We start from the raw sequence: 18,099 nt of genomic DNA, 5'->3' as shown, positions 1-18,099 counted from the left end.
GGCCAGGTCCCACAGGACTAAGTGGAAATTCTCCTTCAAGCAGTACCTAGGGATGGTGTAAAGAAAAAGAGGGAAAGGATCTATAAGACAAATATACCATGGGAGTGGCTCCAGTTGGAAAGGAGTCTGTGTTGGGGCTTCTTCCAGTGGCTCACGATTGGACAGAAGGGAAAGGAGAAGTAGAAAAGATAAATTAAGAAAGGCCTGATCGTTAAACCTTGGAAGACATAGGAAGTGCACCTGGTGCTGATGTTCTATAATGGCAGGTCATCTTATTTTACATGGTGCGAAGCTCAGAGGCCAACAGGTTCACTAGTCAAGAAACTTGTCCACCTTTATGCAAGGTGATAGTGATGCATCGGAGTAAATAGATTGCTTTCACCAGACACGATTAGCTCCTCTAAAGTAGTCTTACTGAAAAAAATCGACTCTGAATCTAATCAAATCTCTATGTTAACTACCAGTGTATGGTGAACAAGTAGGCTTCATGCCAGGGATGCAGGGCTGGTTCAACATACGAAAATCAATAGATGTAATAAACTACATTAACAGAAGCAAAGACAAAAACCACTTGATCATCTCAATAGATGCAGAAAAAGCCTTTGATAAGATCCAACATCATTTCATGATAAAAGCTCTAAGAAAACTAGGAATAGAAGGAAAGTTCCTCAACATTATAAAAGCTATATATGACAAACCTACAGCCAGCATTATACTTAACGGAGAAAAATTAAAACCATTCCCTCTAAAATCAGGAACCAGACAAGGATGCCCACTATCTCCACTCCTATTCAACATAGTACTGGAATTCCTAGCCAGAGCAATTAGGCAAGAAGAAGGAATAAAAGGAATACAAATAGGTAAAGAAACTGTCAAAATATCCCTATTTGCAGACGACATGATCCTATACCTTAAAGACCCAAAAAACTCTACTCAGAAGCTTCTAGACATCATCAATAGCTATAGCAAGGTAGCAGGATATAAAATCAACATAGAAAAATCACTAGCATTTCTATACACTAACAATGAGCAAACGGAAAAAGAATGTATGAAAACAATTCCATTTACAATAGCCTCAAACAAAATCAAATACCTAGGTGTAAACCTAACAAAAGATGTGAAAGACCTCTACAAGGAAAACTATACACTTCTGAAAAAAGAGATTGAGGAAGACTATAGAAAGTGGAGAGATCTCCCATGCTCATGGATTGGTAGAATCAACATAGTAAACATGTCGATACTCCCCAAAGTAATCTACATGTTTAATGCAATTCCCATCAAAATTCCAATGACATTCATTAAAGAGATTGAAAAATCTACTGTGAAATTTATATGGAAACACAAGAGGCCACGAATAGCAAAGGCAATACTCAGTCAAAAGAACAATGCAGGAGGTATCACAATACCTGACTTCAAACTATATTACAAAGCAATAACAATAAAAACAGCATGGTACTGGCACAAAAACAGACATGAAGACCAGTGGAACAGAATAGAGGATCCAGATATGAAGCCACACAACTATGAGAAACTTATCTTTGACAAAGGAGCTAAAAATATACGATGGAGAAATAGCAGCCTCTTCAACAAAAACTGCTGGGAAAACTGGTTAGCAGTCTGCAAAAAACTGAAACTAGATCCATGTATACCACCCTATACCAAGATTAACTCAAAATGGAACAAGGATCTTAATATCAGACCACAAACTCTTAAGTTGATACAAGAAAGAGTAGGAAATACTCTGGAGTTAGTAGGTATAGGTAAGAACTTTCTCAATGAAACCCCAGCAGCACAGCAACTAAGAGATAGCATAGATAAATGGGACCTCATAAAACTAAAAAGCTTCTGTTCATCAAAAGAAATGGTCTCTAAACTGAAGAGAACACCCACAGAGTGGGAGAAAATATTTGCCAATTATACATCAGACAAAGGACTGATAACCAGAATATACAGGGAACTTAAAAAACTAAATTCTCCCAAAACTAATGAACCAATAAAGAAATGGGCACGTGAACTAAACAGAACTTTCTCAAAAGAAGAAATTCAAATGGCCAGAAAACACATGAAAAAATGCTCACCATCTCTAGCAATAAAGGAAATGCAAATTAAAACCACGCTAAGATTCCACCTCACCCCTGTTAGAATAGCCATCATCAGCAACACCACCAACAACAGGTGTTGGCGAGGATGCGGGGAAAAATGAACCCTCTTACACTGTTGGTGGGAATGTAGACTAGTACAACCACTCTGGAAAAAAATTTGGAGGCTACTTAAAAAGCTGGACATCGATCTACCATTTGATCCAGCAATACCACTCTTGGGGATATACCCAAAAGACTGTTACTCCAGAGGCACCTGCACATCCATGTTTATTGCGGCACTATTCACAATAGCCAAGTTATGGAAACAGCCAAGATGCCCCAGCACTGATGAATGGATTAAGAAAATGTGGTATCTATACACAATGGAATTTTATGCAGCCATGAAGAAGAACGAAATGTTATCATTCGCTGGTAAATGGATGGAATTGGAGAACATCATTCTGAGTGAGGTTAGCCTGGCTCAAAAAACCAAAAATCGTATGTTCTCCCTCATATGCGGACATTAGATCAAGGGCAAACACAACAAGGGGATTGGACTATGAGCACATGATAAAAGCGAGAGCACACAAGGGAGGGGTGAGGATAGGTAAGACACCTAAAAAACTAGCTAGCATTTGTTGCCCTTAATGCAGAGAAACTAAAGCAAATACCTTAAAGCAACTGAGGCCAATAGGAAAAGGGGAACAGGTACTAGAGAAAAGGTTAGATCAAAAAGAATTAACCTAGAAGGTAACACCCACGCACAGGAAATCAATGTGAGTCAATGCCCTGTATAGCTATCCTTATCTCAACCGGCAAAAACCCTTGTTCCTTCCTATTATTGCTTATACTCTCTCTACAACAAAATTAGAGATAAGGGCAAAATAGTTTCTGCTGGGTATTGAGGGCGGGGAGCGGGAGGGGGCGGAGTGTGTGGTGAGGGAGGGGGTGGGGGCAGGGGGGAGAAATGAGCCAAGCCTTGTATGCACATATGAATAATAAAAGAAAAATGAAAAAAAAAAAGAAAAATAGATTGACACCCAAAATACAGGAAATAAAGAAATGATAAGCAAAGAAAGAAACCAGCAAATCCTATGTTCTTTACGACAAGTAATGCAGCTTCCCCAACCAGAAATGACTTGAGTTGATCCAACAAATTAATGCCATGAAATAAGAGGAAATTGATTATAGGATTAAAGGTACTTCATAGATATTAATTTATAATAAGTAGTGTAATAATATAAATTCTTAGTAATTCCTAAGTAAGTAATTGAACAACAGAGTATAAGGGTATATGCCGGTGTTCATTGCTCTGTTATTTATACTAATGGTGAAAATAAAGACACAAAAATAAATTAAGAGGGGGGAAAAACATGAACAGTAAGTATGTTAGAGTATGTTTTGGTAATCAGAAAACTTAGATTTTAATGGAAATGTTACTTCCTGTCATTGGATCTTGGGCAAATAAACGGCTCTGAGACTTGGTTTTTTCATATGTAAATGAGGATGATTAAAGTTCCTGCCTCGTGGTGATGCTATGAGATGAAACACAATACCATCAGCTACCGAGTCCAGCAGGGTGAACATGTGACATGTCATCCTGAAATATGCACTGCTCTCTACAGTGCCTCTCTGTTTTAAGGAGACTTCCATTGTCATTCAACTCTAAAATTCTTGTCATTTTCTTTGTAAGAGTGTATGTGTGTGCTGTTCTTTTTTTGGTTTTGGTGCTGGGGTTTGAACTACACCTTGGGCCTACTCCACCAGCTTTTTCTTGTGATAGATTTTTTTTGAGAGAGGATTTTGTAAACTATTTGCCCAGACTGGCTTCAAAACACAATCCTCCTGAGCTCTGCTTCCTGAGTAGCTAGGATTACAGGCATGAGCCATTCGTGCCTGGAAATTCTTTTAATTGATTAGTATTATATTTTAGAGATTTCTGTTAACAGCAGAATTAAGTAGACAATAGAGTTGCCATATACCCCCATCCACACAGGCTCATGGCCTTCGCTACCACCAACAATGCTATTTAGGTGTAATTTTAAAATTTCAAATAAATGAGTACTGCTACCTGCTAATTTCATATTTAATTGCATACTCATCAGAGATAATTTGTATGATTTCCATCCTTTAAGGATTTAAATTTAAACTTTCACTTGACTATGTAAATTAATACATAGCAAATATTTGAAAAGAAGGTATACTTTCTCTATGTAAGGTTCTGTATATGTTCAACGTGATACATCATTTTGTTATATATTTCAAAATCTCTGTTTAGAATTGTAAATTTGTCTATTTCTCTTATAATTTTCTTACAGTGCTCTTACATCTTCAAGGTTATGTGTTGGTCTTTTTTAAAAATAGAAATATTCTATTTTCTTACGTATACTATTTACAAATGGTAGCACAAGGGAAGGAGTAACAGGTAAAATTGGGAGACTGAGCAGTATGAAAGTCTAGAATCTTCCTTGAATTAAGACTAATCTAGGTGAAAGTTCAAGCTCTCAAACTTATCATCTTTAAGCCCCAATTTACTGATCTATAAAATGGGTTGATAAGAGTACCTACTGAAACCCAAATCCACACTTTGGAGGTACATTGAGGTAAAGGTTGGGATATTGCAAAGTCTGACAAGTTTCCTAAAAGTCCTAATTGGGAAATAAATCAATGTTGATTTTAAATAATTCATGGGCATGATAGAGTTTTCTTACTTACAGTAGTGAAAAATGAATTATAAAAACTATTTTCCTAGCTGAGCTGGAATCCCCAGGTTACCATGATGTCTTCCTGAGTCCTTGGTTCATTGTCCCAGTTAGTAGAAGCACTAGAGGAGTGGGGGATGCAGGAGACGTCCCTGAGTTCCTCATTTTATTACACATTCAAAGGCAGAGGGGAATTGTTCCTTGTTTTCATTTAGTGAGTAAGCCTTCACTATACCAAAGTAATTTATTAATTCAGTCATAGTATTTTAATATGCCAAGAAACTAACGGTAGCCAAAATAATGATAGGTCTTCTAATGCTGTTCCTTTGACTTTACTATAGAGACCAAGACCCTCTGCCATCTCTTTTTCCATGAAAGTTCCCAAAGCCAATCCTCATTTTCCCCTGACAAAAGAAAATCTGTGAATAGCTAAAAGGAATGCCTTGCCTGGAATAGACACAGTTTATAATAGGTGCGAATCATTAGTTATCCAAAGTATCTATAAGATTTAATAGTTTTGTCTCAAAACACACAGATTCAGGAATGGTGGTGCACACCTGTAATCTCAGGTACTCACAAGTATAGATCATAGACTCTGTCTGAAAAACAAACAAAAAACAGAAGGACTAGGGATGTGACTCAAGTGGTAGAGTATTTGCCTAGAAGGCACAAAAAGGCCACGACTTCAATCCCCAGAAGCACAAAAAAGAAAGAAAGAAAAAGCAGTAACCATCTCAGGTCCTCATTTATCTAGAGCTCAGTTGAGTTTAGTAACAATTATTTGTGCCTGTACTGTGTGCCAGGCACTGCTCCAGAAACTGAAGAAAAACAAATTGTCAAGGCATGGTCGTGCTGTGGTGATGGAGTCCAAGTCACCTGGGTTTCCTTTTAACCCTGGGGCCTCCCACAGAGTCATGAGCTGCGGGTTCTCTGAGGAGGTACAGCATTTGAGACCATCTTCCTGAATGGCTGCAGTGGGGAAGAATGAAGCAGACCAGGTCTCTGGAAATGGCCTCCTGCACTTGGGTTTTCTGCCCTGCTGCTGTAGGACTGGAGCCCTGTGACCCCTGTCCTATTCCAGATATTCACAAACAAGATGGTTTTTCTAAGCCAGGCGCTGGTGGCTGACGCCTCTAATCCTAACTACTCAGGAGGCAGAGATCAAGAGGATCAAGGTTCACAGCCAGCCCCAGCAAATACTTCGAAAGACCCTATCTCGAAAAAAGCCCTTCACAAAAATAGGGCTAGTGGAGTGAAGGTGAAGGTCCTGAGTTCAAGTCCCAGTACCACCAAAAGAAAAGAAAGATGATTTTCTGAGTAGCTAATGCTCACCTCATAGAATTTATAGGCTGTATCTTGATCCTTCTTTGTATCTAAAGACAAGACTCTAACAAAATCATTTTACTAAATACAAAACCTATGCCATGTGGGCTTCAGGACATCCTAGCACAGCAAGGAATGGTCTTAGGATTTCCTTAGTTTTAAAAATAATGTTCTAAATACATGAAACGGTCTACAGCAAGTTGGATCAAATACCTCTCTTAAAAAAGACAGTTCTAAATTGACGGCTGTTCACAATGCCAAAGCTACATGTGTAATGTTTTTGAGCTCCTTTCAGCAAATAGCCTATAAATGTTGTACATGGGAAGGAAGAAAAGATTTGTTGTTAGTCAAAGCACATTGGTAAAGTAAATGCCCATACAGTCAGCTTAACTTCAAATGTGTGATGCAGAGCCCTCTATATCTGAAAACGTTAGCTACTAAAAGCAGGAAGCTAAACTGAACTCTGGAAAGAAGAAAAGAAAAAACAAAACAGCACTCTGAAGATAAATTGTCCAGACTCCTCCTAGCAGGTGAATTTAGTACCTGATGTTAGCTCTGATTGAAAATTTCAGAAAATGAGGAAAGCATTTGAAACTGAAAGTGCAATTGCATTCCTGCACTTAATTTTCCAAGGTTCAACTACATCAACTTTATTATATTTGATCTGTACATTTTAAAGCTTGAGAGATATTTTGCCAGTTCAATGAAAGGGTTATTTTTAAAACCAAGGCATAGCAAGAGTGTGTGATGACCTTTTGAAACGAGTTGACTTATCAGTTAAAAACAGTCAGTGGTATCCTTGCACCTGCGTTTTCATTTATAGAAAAGGCAATCAGTTGTCAGGATAATTGACAGAATACATGCATTTATTCTCTATCTGGCTTCCATCCTCTGAGTCCTGGGGTGTAAAGAGAAGGCTATTATTTGGGACCTTGAGCTGAATTCATAGCTTTGATCTTAATCCAACCAAGTAATCCAGTGTAGTATCTTTCTGTTTGCTTTGAAACAGGGAAGAAATATCAGTCATAATCAAATGATTCAAGAACTTGAGCCACATTACCTTGGGTACTTGATGGAATGAGTTGAAAATTTATTTCACCAACCATTTATCTTGAAGGAAATTATTTTTCCAAATTGTCTTCCATAAATGTTTCACTTTCCAAAATCCTTTTCCTCTTAAAACCTAAGAATACATGGTAGAGAAAAAGTTGAGTTAAAGCTTGAACAGTAAGTAATATTTACCAAAATAGCCTGGGATAGATTTTACCCCAGATTTGTACCTGACCTACCATAGCAATATGGGTAAATTATGTGACAAAAAACCCCTGCAGAATTGAACTAGAGGTCTCACCACAGGACAGACCACAATATTTTACAAAAATTGCATCCTCAAGCAATCTTGCAACTGGAACCAACCCCTGACACTTTGAGACTTTCTAGTGCCCTGAAACATTTCTGAGGCACCACTGCCTCTCAACATAACACAGTTCATCCATACCAGCAAGCACTGGATTACATCCACTTAAGCTGTCAAGCTTTTATTCTTGCTAAGAAAGAAGGAACACAGGGATTCAGAGAACTTAGTTCTTTCCTTTGCATTGAACCGTGTTTGGGCAAAAGCCATTCTACTTGGCCTAACTCCATGCCATTTGTCACTCTCCAAACTACTCTTGATCCTCTTGCCTCTGTGATTTGCAAGCTCTGTCTTCTGCGTTTTCATTTGGTGAACTCTCACTCAACCCCACAATTTAAGCCCAAGCCTCACTTACTCTGGGAAGACCTTCTTGACTCCCTTTCTCAAGGCCATCTTTGTCTCCATCAAATAACCTAAACACACTTCAAAGTAATTACTGTCTTATCTGCCCACTCTGTCCATTACACAGCAAGGGCATGTGCCATGTCTCTCCTCTGCTGAGTACCAAAGATTGGGCTAAAGCTCAGAAAACATGATGAATGAATGAGTAAAGGAGGGAATACATCTATGCTGAAATTACACTAGGATGTTCACTCATTGGAAGAGAACTCTGTTGTTCAAAACTAAAAAGTATGTTGGTTCCCATGATTGCCAAGCATGTCTTGTTTAAGGAAGTAGAAAGCAAATGTTCTGGAACCTAGCAGGGACATAATAAATATTTCATGAGTGAATGATTTTTTTTAAATGAAAGTCTATTTCTTATATTAGGCAATTCTATTGGAAATTAAAATGTGAATTTCCCTAGAAGAAAATAATCTTTTCAACACAAAATAGATGTCCATTCAAAATATCTGAATCCTATTCTTGAGGCTAAAAGAATCAATGGCACAAGATCCATAGGGTCTAGCAGCAATTCAGCTGTCATAAGATGACATATTTAAAAATTCATTTTGTGGGTTCCCTTTCCCAACTTCCTTTTATGTGACTACATTTTCTCAAGGAAAGTAGGATGGTTAGATTGAAAATAAAATGGAACAAATGGTACATCTTCAGCTTTATGACTTTAAAGACTTCTGAAATAAAAAAAAAGTTTAAGGAGGCTCAGAGAAATTGAAAGAGAATGGATAGGGACCAAGCTACTGGCCACCACCCCTCCCAGGGAAGATCGGCAGATACAGAGATGTAAGGTATTTGGAGTCAGGAACGGGGAGACAAAGACCCCATCTAGGGTGCCATGGGGAAAAGGTTTATTATAGGAGAACATGCTTAACATTACGAACTCATGCAGTCTGCTGGAGTCCAGTGCCAAGGAGAAGCTAAGATCACTGGTTGTCACTTGGAAAGCACAACACACAGCATGGACAGAGGAACTGTTTTGCTATACCTTGTATTAACAGGTGCCTTCATACCACCTATGACTTTTCCAGCCTAAGGACATCACTTGCATCCCAAGACTTCTGAACTCCATCCATACAGCCTCATGTGAATAAATTCCATTTTTCAGGTGTCCAGGATATCCTTAAGCCTATTACTAGTCCCTTAAACAAGGTGAATGACAATTCTTGACTTCAATGTGGTAGGGGGAGTAGAGTCCTGTGAAAGAGAGAAGTGCAGGTACTTTGGAAATGCTAAAAAGCAATAAAATTATCCCCATTACACATATTTTAAATGGAAGCTGGAGTTTTCTGCAAGTTCTGTATGAATCAGTAGTGAAATGATATTAGTATGATCTCAGTTCAAACTCTAACAAATCTGGCCAATCCATTTCTCAAATTCAGGTCTTTTCCCTGAGTACTGAACAAGAGTGGCACAGGTTCAGAAGAATGTGGATAGGATGATCATTAGAGAGTAGTCTAAGGGAGTAGGTACATGCAGTCTAAAGAAAAGGGGATTTAATTTTAATGAGGAGTGGAGAAGGAGAAAGCACTGGAGCTCTTTAGTGTAAGTAACTCCCTGAACAATGGCTGGCACTCACAGCCCTGTGGTCCAAAGAGAGTGTGCAAGGTCACATGACTCATCAGTTGCTTACAGTGATGCTTAAGCACTTCTGAAGAACAAGTAGGATAGTTGAGGTAACTTTTGACTCTGAGAGTCTAGTTCTAGAAAATAAAGATAAGATTCATTCAACCAATCCACAGTTACTGAACATTCAGTATGCCAGGCACTGTGTTAAGCACCAGAAATATAAGGAAGTAAAATGCGACATGGCCTCTGTTGGGAAGCTTACAGTCTTGAGGAAAGAAGATAAACTCTAGTTAAATAATCACACAAACAAATATAAGCTCAATGGTGATAAGCATTACAAAGAAGAAAGCCACAGTGCTATGAGCTCTTACTAAGGTATGCCTGGGCAGGAATGTGGATATGACTCTCTCGGGATACTTGTATTTTCATCAAAAATCCAAAGTAGAAAAAAGAGCAATCAGGGTCACTGGAATAAGCTGGTCTCTCCTTCCATTTCTGGGCAAAAATATGGTATGCCTCATTAAGAGGCAATACAGCATGGTCATTAAAAGAACTGAATTCCTGTCTTCCACTTATGAGCTGTACATCCTTGGACAAGTTATTTAGCGCTCTTAGCCTAAGCGCTCTTATCAACAAAATCAGGAGACTACTTCTGCTTGTTGACTAAGAGAAATGAGAAAATGGATGTAAAATGATTAACCTAAACCAAATATATAGTGTTTATATGACTTTGCCTATCATCCATAAATACACATGGTGACATGACAATGATAATTTATTCTCTGAAGGTAGAACATAAGCAAACCAATAGAAGTAAAGTATCCAGCATTAAGGCTGGCACACCAAATTATTAGTGGCAGGAAATGTGAATCAGAATCTACAAACTTTTTAAGAAAGAAATCCCATCGTCAGGAGCTTGTGGCTCATGCCTCTAATCCTAGATACTTGGGAGGCTGAGATCAGGAGGATCAAGGTTCAAGGTCAGCCTAGGCAAATAGTTCACAAGACCCTATCTCCAAAATAATCAGAGCAAAATAGACTGAAGGTGTCACTCAAGAGGTGGAGTTCTTGCATTGCAAGCATGAAGCCCTGAATTCAAGCCATGGTCCCATCAAAAAAAGAAAAAAGAGATCTCATGATTTTTCATTCTTCTTTGAATCTAATTAAATCTTACTTTTACATAGCTCAAAAATTTTTTCTAAGTCAAAGAATTGCTCTATATCAAGGAATTCAATCTCAATTATTATTGAATTCCTTCATCCTCTCTAATCAATAGTCCATCACGATCCCAAAAGGTGAAAGCATAGAGGAAACAGTGCAAGATAATACACACTCATTCTACATGGAGGTAATTGTAGAGAAACAAGTAAGTCTTACATTCAGGATGAGTCTCCAGATATAACTTGTGGGATCCTTTTCTCCAGGTATCAGGAAGGAAACTAGACAAATAAAAGGCAATGTTGGAGGTCCCCTAGGAGCAAAACTAAAATGAATAGATGTGCCACTTTTAATGGTCAAGAATATGAGAATATGAAGAGTGATGGGCAGAGAAAAAGAGAGAGAATGAATACAAATGAATGGTTGGACAGATGGATGGAAATATGCATGAATGAAAGTTTCTTGCTCTGTATATCTTTTAGCCAGAGTCGTAGACAGACTATTAAAGTCACTCCATCAATGAGATCTTGGCAAGAAAAGATAATCACTCAAACAGTTTGGTTGAGAAAGTTCTTATGAAACCCTCACCCATTTACAGATGTATGGGCAGAGTATTGGGCACTAATATAGGTTGGTGAGGTCCATGAATAAGCAAGAATAAGGAGTTGGTACAACTCCCAGGCCTGAAAAGAAATTAACCATGTTACCAAAACCTAGAGAGAACCTCAAGCTATAGAAGTAGAACAACCTAAGAGGAGCTGTAACCTTTGAACATAGCTAATGTAACCAATGTTAGGACCAGGATGAGGAATTGGGAGGGAGTCCATAGGAAAATTAACATCTTTACATCTTTTCCCACTCCTTCCATCTTCTGCCAGTGCCTCCAATGGCTGACCCCAGTTAAAAACCAGAGAATAAGGGAGCCTGGGTAATTTGTTCCCCAGAGGTCAACCTTCTTAGGCTCAGAGTGGTATAGAAAAGAACAGATAATGGATCAGAGGAGGAAGAGGGTAGTGGTAAATGTTGTGTAGTTACCTGTGACGAATATTTATGGTATCCAAAGAAAGTAGCCCATCCTTGAAAAGAGGTCAGGGTCATTTTCATAAAGAAAAGATAAGTGGTTGGCAGGGGTAAAAGAGGGGATGGAGTAGGAAAGGAATGAGGATGGAAATATTCTGGATCCTGACTATAACGATGTTGATATCTTAGTTGTGGTATTGTACTATGTTTTACAAGATACTTCTTTGAGTAAAAGGTTTACAAGATTCTTCATTCTATTCTTAAAACAGCACTTGAATTATAATTATCTCAAAATAAAATATTTAATTAAAAAAGAATAAAGAGGTTAGCTTAAGATCACATGCTGGATATTTCCTGGTCTTACTGTAGCATAAGAAATGTAATTATTTGCTTCTCAAAAAGACCAAGCCTTCCATTTAGTTGCCCAGAAATCTGAAGCTCCTGGATTTTTACTCAATAGTAATCACTGAACAAATTAGTTCTTGCTGGAAGTCACTCTTCAACTTGACCACATCGTCAGAATATTTGTTAGATTGAAAAATCCCAAACACAGCCATGAATAATCATGGCCTGGTGAAACATTGGGGGAAATTCATACTTGAAGACCTGATGGTAGAGAGAATTGAGGAAGGAATGTCTATTAGACAGAATAAAAGGGGTAGAGCAGAGCAGTAAAAACAATTTATTTAAGTATGTACTCAAGAAGATTTAGTATGGGTGCTGGTGGCTCACACCTGTAATCCTAGCTACTCAGGAGGCAGAGATCAGGAGGATCACAGTTCAAAGCCAGCCTAGGCAAATAGTTCTTGAGACCCTGTTTCAAAAAAAAAAACCCATCACAAAAAATGGCTGGTGAAGTAGCTCAAGGTATAGGCCCTGAGTTCAAACCCCAGTCCCACAAAAAAAAGAAAGAAAAATAAAATAAAATAACAGGTATGAGGTACAATAATCACCTCATACCTGTTAGAATAGCTGTTATCAAAAGAAAAATAGCAAATGTTGACAAGGATATAAAGAAAAAGGAGCTGGGCACAGTGGCTCAAGCCTGTAATCCTAGCTACTCAGGAGATGGAAATCGAGAGGTTTACAGTTCAAGGCTAGCCTGGGCAAAAAAATCACCAGATCCCACTTCAACCAATAAAAGCTGAGCACAGAGGCAGGGGCTGTCATCTCAACTACACAGGAAGTGTAAATAGGAGGCCCGTGGTCCAGGCATAAAGAGAGATCCTGTTTGGAAAATAACTAAAGCAAAAGGGCTAGAAGCCTAGGTCAAGTGGTAGAGCACCTGTCAAGCAATTTCAAGGCCCTATACACCACTGGGAGAAGTATAAATTAGTACAGCCATTTTGGAAAACAGTATGGAGTTTCCTCTAAAAACCTGACACTAGAGCTACCTTATGATCCAGGAATCCCACTTTTGCAAAGGAAATGAAACCAATATGTTGACGCGATATCTACGCTCCCATGTTCATTGCATTGCTGTTCTCAATAGCCAGGATATAGACTGGTCTAAGTACCCATCACCCATTGAGTGAAATTTAAAATTTTAAAACACATACACACACACATAAGGAATACTATCCAACTTTTAAAATCTCTGTCATTTGCAGCAACATAGGTGAATCTAGAGTACGCTACGCTAAGTGAAATAAGCTGTGTATAAAAAACACAAAGGTGAAGAAGTCTAAAACTATGAATCAGAAGTAGAGACTAGGATGATGGTGCCCAGAAGCTGGGAGGGGGAGGAGCAGGGGGACTGGCAAATCTCAGCTAAGCAGGAAGAATGAGCCCTAGTGATCCATTACCAAGCAAGATGACTATAATTAATAATAATGTGTTGTCTATTTCAAAATTCCTGAAACAGTGCATGTTAAATGTTCCCATCACAGAGAACTGGTAAGCATACGAAGTGATGGAGCTGGCGAAGTGGCTCAAGTGGTAGAGCGCCTGCCTAGTAAACGTGAGGTCCTGAGTTCAAAGCCTAGTACCACACACACACAATGGATATGAAGTGATGGATGTGCTAATTAGCCTGATTTGCTTATTCTAAAATGAATATATGTATTCAAACTTCACATTATCCCCCTATATATATATATATATATATATATATATATATATATATATACGTATGTATATACAGCTATTATTCATTCATTAAAAATTAAAATTAAGCCTAATGCTAGTGGCTTGCTTCTTGGGAGGCTGAGAGCTGGAGGATTGCAGTTTGAGGCCAGCCTGAGCAAAGAGCTGATGAGACCCCCATCTCAACCAATAGCTGGGTGAGGTGGTGTGCTCCTGTCATCCCAAGCTACTGGGAATCTGGGATCAGGAGGCTCAAGATCTAGGCTGGCAAGGCCCTATCTCCAAAATAGCCAGCACCAAAAGAGCTGAAGGCTAGACTCAAGTCCTAGAGCACCTGCCTAGAAAGTACAAAGCCCTGAGTTCAAACACAATATCACCAAAAACATAAACGAAAAACATAACTCAAAAAGGATTAAAAATTCAAATGTAAGACCTGAAACGATGAAACTTAAACAAAAAAATTAATAAAACAGAACTTTTCAGAACTATGTGAAAAGTCTAAGAAAGAGAAAAGATCACAGTAGTAAGTAACAGGAGACACAGTCAGGAGTAGGGTTGATACCTGAAGTCAGCCAGAGGACAAGGTCACCCTCCAGTGGCCTTTAGACCCAGCTGTGTAACAACCAATGTAAACAGAAAAACTTGATCTAGTCCATGATTATAAGATAAAACTTGATATGAAAGAAACTTCTTTGTTTGTATGTTCTCCTGGAAGTGACATTGCAGTTTACTAGACAACCTCACTAGGACTAATAAAACTGATCTCGTAGTTTGGTGGAAACAGATCTAACAGGATGTAAATAACACTGTTCAGATGGTCAGCTTTCTGTCTTGCTTTTGAGGACTTTGGAGTAGGCTCAAAATGGAAGAATTATATTTTTTAAGAAATCAAAAATTTTCAGTCAAGCTTTGGATTACTTTTAGTGGCTGACAAGCTCAAAATCCTATGGTGTCCAAAAAAGTAAAATAACTAAGAGAAATGGGATATCTGCTAAAAGCAACCACTTCAATACAGTGAAAAATGGCATTTGACAAATGCTTCTGTTTATGGGTGCAACTGGTATAGCAGACTGTGCCACCTTACTCCATTCCCATTCATTGTCATCAGAGCTGGCACTAGGGTCAAAGGTTGCCAGCACTCTTATTCTTCCTGTGTATTAGTCAGAGTTCTGTTACAGACTACAGAAAGCACTGTAGCTATTTTAAGCTTACAGGGCTAGGAATTTCAACACAGGGAATGAGATGTGCCAGCCTCAGGACAGACTGCCAGAAGAGCCATGAGGACCCACTGCACTAGGAAGCTGCCAGCCTGCCTCAACTAGGAAGAAGGGAAGCCAGGAAGAGCCTCCTGTTGACATGAGGCAATCTAGGTACTAGGAAGCCATGGCTGCTATCTCTGTTGGCCCCAGAGCCAGGCCCAACCCATTACACCATACTGGTAACAATGACAACAGCTAAAAAATGCTACCTTTGGCCCCCAGGAAGCTGATAATAGGAATGCTGCTACAAAAACCCAAAGGCCCTTGTCATCTCTAGGCCCGCCACCAGGAGTGTCCAGAACAGCCACCCACTAAACTTCACCTGAATCCATCGGATTGATCAAAGTTAAAGCTAAGTCACATCTGGGTACCCATCTTAGAAGCGTCAGCTTTAGCTGACTGAATCTGGAGGTGTGGCAAGGGGACAACATGTGGAATACGTGCACAATAATAAACCATTTTTTCCGCTATATTGCATTGTTTTGCAAAAATCACAGGAGTTTTGTAATGCTGGCTGTCATAGTCTGTTTGCTGTTGATAATAACACACTATCACAGACTGGGCTAGTTATAAAGAAAAGAGGTTTATTTTGAGCCAGGTGCTGCAGGTCACACCTGTAATCCTAGCTACTTGGGAGGCTGAAATTGGGAGGATTTCATTTCAAAGCAAGCCCCAGAAGTCATTTCTCAAGACCCCATCTTCAAAATAACCAGAGCAAAATGGACTGGAGATGTGGCTTGAGCAGTAGAACACCTGCATTGCAAGCATAAAACCCCAAGTTCAAACCCTAGTTCCACCAAAAATTTTTTTTAAATATTTATTTTGGCTCAGAGTTCTGGTCCAAGGTTGAGGAAGCACAGGTGGAGACGACCTTGCTGCCAGAGTCCTCAGGCAGCCAAACTAGCTTTTTTAGACTGCCCACTCTAGACCTAACCTATTAATGCATTGGTCACTCAAACGTGTTAACTCATTTATGACAGCAGAGCCCTGATCCCACCCCTTACTCTTAGTATCTTAAAGTGAGGATTCACTTTCAACAGGAGTTCTGAAGTGAATGAACCATCTTTACACTATAGCACTGGCAATTCATTCAACTTTTAAAAAATAAAATAAAATGATACTGGGCATGTGGTGCACATCTATAATCCCAGCACTTGGGAGACTGAAGCAAAAGGATGGAGAGTTTGAGGTTAGCCTGGGCTACATAGTAAGTGTGAAGTCATTCTGGTCTACATAATAAGCGTGAGGTCAGCTTGGGCTTGTAGACACGTCTCAAAAAGGAGGCAGGGGCAACCAGCAGTGTGAAGTTGAGAAAATCCACCACCAACAGATTCCACTTGGCGTCAATGACTAGAGGATAGTTCCTGATTCACTTCATGGCACAGAGGAAGAAGAAATCAAACCCTGATCCCCAGCCTGTATACAAATAATGGTTTGCATAGGACTGCACTGTATTCAAATACTTAACACGGTACTCACTGCAAATGCAGTATTTGCTTGATGAAATAATTTTCCAAGAACACACAAGCACATACAGTAAAAGTTAGTTTTTCTTTACTCAGTGCCTCTTGTCACTCCCCAGATGTCACCTCAAGTGACATTGTAAAGTAAATCAATCTGACTTCTTGGTGTTTGAGGATGAATCTGCTAGCAGCACTCTGTTTCTGAAGGCCAGAGTGGAAACACCAGACTAATAAGAACTTACCCAATACATACAGTGGGGCTTCATTTGGCTGGGAGTTCAATGACTGAGGAGTGGGCTAGCCCTCCAATGCAGAGCACATAGTCACCCTGTGAACAAAAGTCATTTCTATAACATATTTTATACCAAAGCAAACAAATACAATTTCTTGTACCAGAGGTGTTTTATGAGATATGTGGTAATCTTTGTCTTTGTGGTTAACGGTCACACTCATTGTTAATATTTGAATATTTTAGAAAATGTCTCCCCTTTTCGGTAAACACTAAAAGACAGGGGCTATAATTTATTATATTCTAAAATACTGTAGGCAAATATTTAAATTTAAATAAGACAGTTGTTTTCCTAGCTTGTCTTTCAAAAAGATTCCTTATTTATTGGGCTCCTGTTTTCACCAGAAAGCAAATTCTCTTTTTTAACTTTCTCTTCCTTACCTTAGGGAGAAGAGTCATAATGAGAGCTTCTCAAAGCACCTGGGTCAAGGCTTTTTCTTCTTTGGGAGTCTTATCAAGTCCCATGATCTGTAATTTCATTTGCGTTTAGCCAAAGCCAAATCAATGGAGGCTTTGGTTTTTATTTCCGTAATGTTCAATATATACATTTGACACATTTTAAATGTACTTATTCTGGTGTGTGTGTGTGTGTGTGCGCGTGTGTGTGTGTGTGTGTGCGCACGCGTGTGTGTTTGTGTGTGCATGTGTTTGTGTGTGTGTGTGTGTGCGTGTGTGTGTGTGCGTGTGTGTGTTTGTGTGTGCATGTGTTTGTGTGTGTGTGTGTGCGCGCGCGTGTGTGTTTGTGTGTGCATGTGTTTGTGTGTGTGTGTGCGTGTGTGTGTGCGCGCGTGTGTGTGTTTGTGTGTGTGTGTGTTTGTGTGTGTGTGCGTGTGTTTGTGTGTGTGTGTTTGTGTGTGTGTGCGTGTTTGTGTGTGTGTGCGTGCGTGTGTGTGTGTTTGTGTGCGTGTGTGTGCGTGTGTTTGTGTGTGTGTGCGTGTGTGTGTGTGTTTGTGTGTGTGTTTGCGTGTGCGTGTTTGTGTGTGTGTGTGTGTGCGTGTGCGTGTGTGTGTGTGTGTGCGTGGTAAGACAGTGCCATGCAGTGTGTGCGTTTGTAGTTTGGCTGCATATCTTTTTTCCAAGCACTTTCAGGCATTATGTCATATGTAGAAGCAGGTTACCTACTACCACCTCCAGTTTATTGAGGTTCAAAGAGGTCAGTGGCTTCATCAGGATGACATCAGAACTAGATTTGGGTCCTCTGTCTGAGTCAAATTCATATTTCCCTATACTACCTGTCTTCATGGAACAATTATAAATATACTTAAGAATTTCCCAAGGAAAGTGAGGAGTAGAAAGCGAAGATGAGAGCCGGGTGCCAGTGGCTCATGCCTGCAATCCTA

At 39.3% G+C, this 18,099-nt stretch overlaps 1 protein-coding gene across 3 annotated transcripts in view; it reads left to right on the top strand.

Moving 5' to 3' along the window:
• Schip1 (schwannomin interacting protein 1) overlaps positions 1-18,099 on the top strand; it is a 708,363-nt gene that overhangs the window by 531,224 nt on the left and 159,040 nt on the right. The window lies entirely within an intron of this gene.

Source organism: Castor canadensis, chromosome 5 (genome assembly GCF_047511655.1).
Source record: "Castor canadensis chromosome 5, mCasCan1.hap1v2, whole genome shotgun sequence".
Taxonomy (NCBI): Eukaryota; Metazoa; Chordata; class Mammalia; order Rodentia; family Castoridae; genus Castor; species Castor canadensis.
Note: the sequence above shows the minus strand (reverse complement) of the source record. Positions and strands in the feature narration are given on the sequence as shown.